Genomic DNA, 6631 nt, shown 5'->3' on the forward strand with positions numbered 1-6631 from the left:
TTTGTCACCTCAAGAAGAAATCCCATACCTATCACCCTACTATCCCCACAAGCCTCCTAGCCCTAAGCAATCACTTACTGCATTTTTGTTAAATCTCTAAAACCTTCATGAATCAGCACTTTGCTACAAATCTACAACTCTCTCTGCCACTCTTTCTTTAATTAGAAACGTTTTTTTGAGCAGTGTTAGGTTTACAGAAATATTAAGCAGATATAGAGATTCCATTTATTCTATTCTCCTGCCAACGCCCCATTCCCTTTTCCCCAATTATTAACATCTTGCATTAGTGGTACATTTTTACAATTGATGAACCAATACTGATATATTGTTGTTAATTAAGTTTTACATTAGAGTTCACTATTTGTGTTGTACGTTCTATAGGTTTGGATAAATGTATAATGACATGTATTGACCATTACAATCTCATACATAATAGTTTCACTGCCCTAAAAATTCTTGTAATCTACCTGTTCATCATTCCTCTCTTGTCACTAATTCCTGGCAACCCCTAATCTTTTTAGTGTCTCCATAGTTTTGCCTTTTCCAGAGTGTTGTAGAGTTGGAAGATTTTCTTCCATGTTATCTTCCAGAAGTTTTATAGCTTTGTGTTTTATATTTACGTCTGTGCTCTATTTTAACTTAATGTTCGTGAAAGGTGTAAGGTTTGTTTCAAAATTCACTTTTTTTTTTTTTGCATGTGGATGTCTAGTTATTCCAACATTGTTTGTTGAAAAGACTATCTTTGTTCATCATATTGCCTCTGTTCCTTTGTCAAAATCAGTTGACTGTATATGTCTTGGTCTATTTCTGGGCTTTCTATTCAGTTCCATTGATCTATTTGTCTATTCTTTTGCCCATACCACACTGTCTTGATTACTGTTAACTTTATAGTAAGTCTTGATTTTGGGTAATGTTAATCCTCCAACTTTGTTCTCTCCCTTCAATACTGTGTCAGCCATTCTGGGTTTTTATAAACTTTAGAATCAGTTTGTCAATATCCACAAGATCACTTGGGATTTTGATTGGGATTAATTCAATCTGTAGATCAAGTTGGGAAGAACTGGCATCTTAACAATTTTGATCATCCTATACATGACCATGTAGTATCTCTCCATTTGTTTAAATTATTTGATTTCTTTCATCACAGGTTTGTAGTTTTTCCTCATATAGATATTACACATATTTTCTTAGACTTATACCTAAGTATTTCATTTTTGGGTGTTAACGTAAATGATATTGTGTTTTTTAATTTCAAAACCCAGTTGTACATTGCTGGTGTACAGGGAAGCAGTTAATTTGTATATGTGAAAAATGTATCCTGCAACCTTGCTATAATTGCTTATTAGTTCTCAAAGTTTTTTGTTGATTCTGTGAGATTTCCTACATAGATGATCATGTCATCTACAAAAACAGTTTTATTTCTTCCTTTCCAATTTATATACTTTTAATTTCCTTTTTTTGTCTAATTATATTAGCTGTGAATTCTAGGACAATGTTGAAAAAATGTGTTGAGGCCATATCCTTGCCTTGTTCTTTTTAATTTATTTATTTATTTATTTTTGGCTGTGTTGGGTCTTCGTTTCTGTGAGGGCTTTCTCTGGTTGCGGCAAGCGGGGGCCACTCTTCATCGCGGTGCGTGGGCCCCTCACTATCGTTGCCTCTCTTGTTGCGGAGCACAGGCCCCAGGCGCGCAGGCTCAGTAGTTGTGGCTCACGGGCCTAGCTGCTCCGTGGCATGTGGGATCTTCCCAGACCAGGGCTCGAACCCGTATCCCCTGCATTAGCAGGCAGATTCTCAACCACTGCACCACCAGGGAAGCCCCCTTGCCTTGTTCTTAATCTTAGTGAGAAAGCATCTAGTTTCTCACTAATAAATATTATATTAGCTGTAGGTGTTTTGTAAATTCTCATTATTAAGTTGCAATAGTTCCCTTCTATTTCTAGTTTACTGAACGTTTTTGTCATGAATGAATGCTGGATTTGTCAAATGCTTTTTCTGGATCTATTAATAGGACCATATAGTTTTTCTTCTTTAACCTGTTTATATGATGAATTACACTAGTTGGTTTTCTTATGTTGAACCAGCCTGGTATACCTGGAATAAATCCCACTTGCCCATGGTGTATAATTCTGTTCATACATAGTTGGATTTGATTGACTAATATTTTGTTCAGGATTTTTGCAACTATATTCATTTGTCTGAATTTTTCCTTTTTTTTTGTAATGCTTTGTATGCTTTTGGTGTTAGGATAATGCTGGTTTCATAGAATGAGTTAGAAAGTATTCATTCTAGTTCTATTTTTAGAGAATAAGCATACATTTTCCCTAAACTATTTGTTAAAATTCACCAGTGAACCAATCTGGCCCTAGTGCTTTCTTTTTGGCAGGTTATTAATTATAGTTTCAAATCCTTTAATAGATATAGGCCTATTGAGATTGTCTGTTTCTCCGTGTGTAATTTTGGTGCTGGAACAACTGGACAGCTACATGCAAAAAAAAAAAAAAAAAGAATCTAGACAAAGACCTTACACTTTTCATATACATTAAATGGATCTCAAAATGGATCATAGAACTCAATATAAAATGCAACAGGACTTCATTAAAATAAAATAATAATAAAATAAAATGTAATGCCCCCAGTAAGCCTTTTTAGATTCTTCAATCATGTGTTTCTCTCTAAGTATGCCTTAATTTCACCTGGTTTATACCTCTGCAATATTTATAAAAGAAATCTTGCATGTTATATGTACATGCCTATCAACTCCATTGGACTGTGACCTTGTTGAGTGCTGGTAGGATGTGTCATTCATCTTTGGTGCCAGTTCAACATTTGTTCTGGTACAAAATAGTAAGTAGAACATATCCTTTGAATTGAACAATGCAGAGTTTTTGTTAATTTAAAATTCAGTTTCACAGGCCTATAATTACTAAATGGTATAGGGACACAAAACTCTTTATAACTAAAACATTCACGAGTCCATTTATGAAATCAGTGTCCTCTCAGCTCTCCTTTGCTCATCGTAGTGGAATTGATCCCCACCCACCAGGTCAGGTGTTTGATTAGTTCTTTTTGATAGGGGAATGGTGCCAATAACCACTAATCAAAACAATTGCAATGAAGTTGATTGCAAGGGAAAGAGTCCCATCAAAGGAGTATGATTAGACTTGGTAAAAGAGGGGCAAAGGGAAGGGAGAAGGAAAAGCAGAAGTGTACAAGCAATCTCCCCAAGTAAGGGGGAAGACCAAAAAGAAGGAAGAGTGGGGCAGTGGTGGAGGTTCTCCCCAGGGTTCTCTCCAGGCAGACAGTGGGAACAAGCAGGGCAGGGAGGTGGTGGTGAGTAAGGACACCTCAGTGTTGTAGGTGTAAGGACACCTACAGTATGGAGCTGCAGGCTTAAACTTTCCAGAATAAATCTCAGCTTTGGATAGGAGCCTGTTATCAGACCCACCCTCAAATCACTAGGCACTAACTATCCTATGGAAAAGGGCAGAGTCCAAAATTTTGATTAAAAATAATACATGAGCTTAAAACAAATATAAGCCTACATATTTTTAACAGAGAAACTTAACATATCTACTAGATATTGGGAAATCTGAGCTCTTATGAACCCAAATAAAAGCAGGGAAAAGATAGCAGAGATACTGTTTGAAAGTGACCAGTTTTTTTGGTGTGTATGTCCATGCAGGTAGCCCTTACTTTGTGTGCCCATGGTTTGTTGACTGGTGCACATTGTGCTACTCACAACTGCTCCTTGTCAAAGTATCATTTTCATAAATTAAACTCATGACTCTCATGCAAATGTAAAATGAGTATATGGCACAGATTTAATGAACCCATTAATAAGAGAACTGGCATGATGGTAGTGCTGATTCAAAAGAACTAAATGGGGTAGAAGCTTTTATAGTAGCTGGAAGAATTCTTAAATAGGATTACTGATTTTAGATAAAAAATAGCTCATGTTCTGTAGGGAAAATCAGCTATCATTCTGATTTTTGGAAATTGTATTTTCCATCAGAAAGGAATCATTTGCATCCCTACTGAACAGACATTATTTGTATTGCTATCTGACAGAAATCAAGGTACAAATCAACATCAACCCCTTCAGAATTACACCATACCTTTATCAATAGTAAATAACAAGTTAAACAAAGATGCAAAGGTACATGCCTAGAGATTCAGATAATCCGCAGGCAGGCCTGATAATCAAACCCTAGCATAACTAAGAAAGAACAGGCAAACGTCCCTTTAGTTTTTTTCAGGCTTTTGGATAATTTTCCTTAACACCATTTTACAAAGGTTTTTCTCTTCCGTATCTTACTGATGTCAAGGAGACTAGAATTACTGGGAAGGGTATTCTCAGATATATTATCAAGTTATCCCATTGTAAAAAATACCAAAAACCAAAAAACTAATCCTGAAGCTATCCACATGATTAAAGAAAAACTATACAATTTTGAGTGAGAGCAGAAACTGCTCTTAGAAAGCATAGTATTAGTGAGTTCTTACAGGCTCCCAGGTAGCTACATCATCAGAGAGAAGGAAGCACCAGAAGAGGTATTTTACCCATGTTTGGTCAATACGAGGGAGTGCAGAATTGCTTTTGACACAGTCTAGAGGCTGACATTGATACCATGCCAGAGACCCGTAAGCATGTTGTGCTTTCTCAAAGGTCTTCTCTGTGAGCTGAGCTGCCTTCGAACTTAGAACATGAATTGTATGGTTTTACCTTGAACAAGATTCTGGAAATAGTTTATAAAATAATATCTGCATATAGGCCTCACCTTGGAGAGAGCTCATTACATTCCTGGGCACTGCAGTGCTACCAGATATCATGAGAAATAGAGGCAGGACAAGAATACCAAGGGAGGGTTGCTCAGCATAGATGACTGAAGTGACCATTGTGATGATTTGACCAACTCCAAAGTTCATTCCCATGTCACCACTAAAACATTTTTTCCCCTTCATTGCTAATGTCTGAGAGGAAATTTCTTTCCTCTACCCTCTTAGGTTTATTCGTAGGGGCCTGCAAAGTAAACTGACAAACGACAGAATGATGGAAGAAAAAACATAAATTATTTTAATTAATATTTTCTGTGTGAAAGAGTCCAACAGGAAGGAAGTGAAACTCAAAGAAGTAGTTAGACTTGGGGGCTTATATTCCATTTTTAAGAAAGGAAAGGGGGTTTGGAGGAAAGTGAGTAGGAAATATATGGGGAAACTGATGGGAGATAAGCGCTATTTTCATAAGGTTTGTTTATGTCGACTCACCTCAGTGCCCATTCTCCACCTTTGGTGACAAGAGTCACTCTCTTCTTCCTGGTTCGGGAGAGGGGGCCCCGGTCTCAGGGAAAATTCATGCCCTGCTTTTAGGGAGAAAAGGGGAGGGAAGATTTCTTCCTGCATCTGCTGATTTTCAATTGCTTTCAGCTCAAAACCATATTTATGCCAAAGTGGCATTTTTTGAGGTGGCATTTTTTTTAAAAATTTATTTATTTTTGGCTGTGTTGGGTCTTCGTTTCTGTGCGAGGGCTTTCTCCAGTTGCGGCAAGTGGGGGCCACTCTTCATCGCGGTGCGCGGGCCTCTTATTATTGTGGCCTCTCTTGTTGCGGAGCACAGGCTCCAGACGCGCAGGCTCAGTAGTTGTGGCTCACGGGCCCAGTTGCTCCGCGGCATGTGGGATCTTCCCAGACCAGGGCTCGAACCCATGTTCCCTGCATTGGCAAGCAGATTCTCAACCACTGCACCACCAGGGAAGCCCTCCCCAAAGATTTTTATTGTTCCTTTATAAACTTGCCCTCCCACCCGTCTTTGCTCTTCCCATCAACTGACTATTAGACATGATGCCATTAGACATCAGGTTAATTTGCATAGAGAATTTTATATAAATAGAGTCATACAGTATATATTGTTTTTTGCCTGGTTTCTTCCACTGCATAATTATCATGTAATTAATCCACATTCTTGCACTTATTTATAATGTATTTATTTTTATTATCGACTATTCTACTATATGGATTTACCACAATTTGTTTATCCTTTCCCTTACTGATAAATATTTGTGTTGTTTCCAGGTTAGGCATTATAAATAAAACATTTGCTGTCATTAATCTTTTTAATTTTAGCCATCTAACAGGTGTGTAGAAGAATACCATTGTGACTTTTGTTTGCATTTCCCTAATGACTATCATATAGAATAGCTTTTTATGTGCTAAATTGTGTTACATATATCTTTGGTAAAGTGTCTATTCAAAATTTTTGGCCACTTTTTCAAAAGGTGGGTTTTTAAATTTGTATTATTATTTAAAAAAATTAAAGTATAATGACACACAACATTATATTAGTCTCAGGTGTACACATAATGATTCAAAATTTGTATATATTGCAAAATGATCATTGCAATAATTCTAGGTAACATCCGTCACCATACATAGTTACAAAATTGTTTTTTCTTGTATTGACAACTTTTTAAGATTTACACTCTTAGCAACTTTCAAATATGCTATACGGTATTATTAACTATAGTCTCAGTGCTGTAGTTTACATTCTAATGACTTATTTATTTTATAACTGCAAGTTTGTACCTTTTGATCCCCTTTAGCTATTTCATGCATACCACCATCCCCCACCTCT

The sequence above is a fragment of the Balaenoptera physalus genome (genome assembly GCF_965194825.1).
Source record: "Balaenoptera physalus genome assembly, chromosome: 7".
NCBI classification, from domain to species: domain Eukaryota; kingdom Metazoa; phylum Chordata; class Mammalia; order Artiodactyla; family Balaenopteridae; genus Balaenoptera; species Balaenoptera physalus.